General features: G+C 43.4%; 1 non-coding gene across 1 annotated transcript; it reads left to right on the forward strand.

The window, feature by feature from the left end:
- Positions 1 to 272: 272 nt before the first annotated feature.
- Trnag-gcc (transfer RNA glycine (anticodon GCC)) lies at positions 273 to 343 on the forward strand. The gene has a single exon. It is a non-coding gene; the product is annotated as a tRNA-Gly (tRNA).
- Positions 344 to 934: the final 591 nt, after the last annotated feature.

Below are 934 nucleotides of genomic sequence, written 5' to 3' on the forward strand. Positions count from 1 at the left end.
AGAGATGTCTACGAGCAAATGGAATATCAACCAGAATGGTATACGGCATTGGTGAAGGTGCTTATCCTTACCGCTGTTCTAGCACACAATTGAAAAATCAGTTATGTGATGTATCCGCTATAGAGGTGATTGCGAATTCTGTAGTGCCTTCTGTTCGTCATTGTGTTGCGATAAGAGCATAATCAACATATTAGTTCTTTGTCTGTATTCAATTGCTTTCAAGTGATATCCTATGTTGAATAAATACCATGAAAGAAAAAAAAAAAAAATCGGCGTCGGTGGTTCAGTGGTAGAATACTCGCCTGCCACGCGGGTGGCCCGGGTTCGATTCCCGGCCGACGCACTTGCTCTTTTTTTTTTTTTTGCTCTCATACTCCGCTTCATTAAAAAATTCAAATCTTTAACTAGAAAACTTTGAAGCAATTCGACTCAGTAAGGCGGTCTGAATTAAATTTCTTTACCTGGGTTTCTTCAACATACGCCTTAATCTGAGTGCACGAGCTTTTTCGCATTCTACCTCCGCCAAAATGCGGCCGCCAATGCTGGAAATGAAACACGAAAGCGTATTGGCCTGCTCAAGGTCAAGCACGAAATTTCAGAAGAGCTGACTTCTGGGCGAGATGGTAAGTCATCTTCGAGCGGTGAAGACGGCTTATGAGGTTTCAGGATACCTACAAAGGCATCTGTCGGCTTTGTTATGTTGGCAACCCACGCAGAGTCAAGAACTCCGAGGTGGTGACTCGTTGCATTGCGGTTTCTGTCAGGACTCAGCGTGGACGTAGAGCACCTGATACTGAATTCACAAATCTTTTCTTTCGTAAGTGCATTTTGCCATTGGTCAGCCGGCTTCACTAACGATGTGCCCCGTATTATGATTGGCTGAAATATTCTGTTACGATTTTTTTAGCGTAAGCCCTTTTTTAATACGAGCCCT

This window comes from Rhipicephalus sanguineus, chromosome 2, assembly GCF_013339695.2.
Source record: "Rhipicephalus sanguineus isolate Rsan-2018 chromosome 2, BIME_Rsan_1.4, whole genome shotgun sequence".
NCBI classification, from domain to species: Eukaryota; Metazoa; Arthropoda; class Arachnida; order Ixodida; family Ixodidae; genus Rhipicephalus; species Rhipicephalus sanguineus.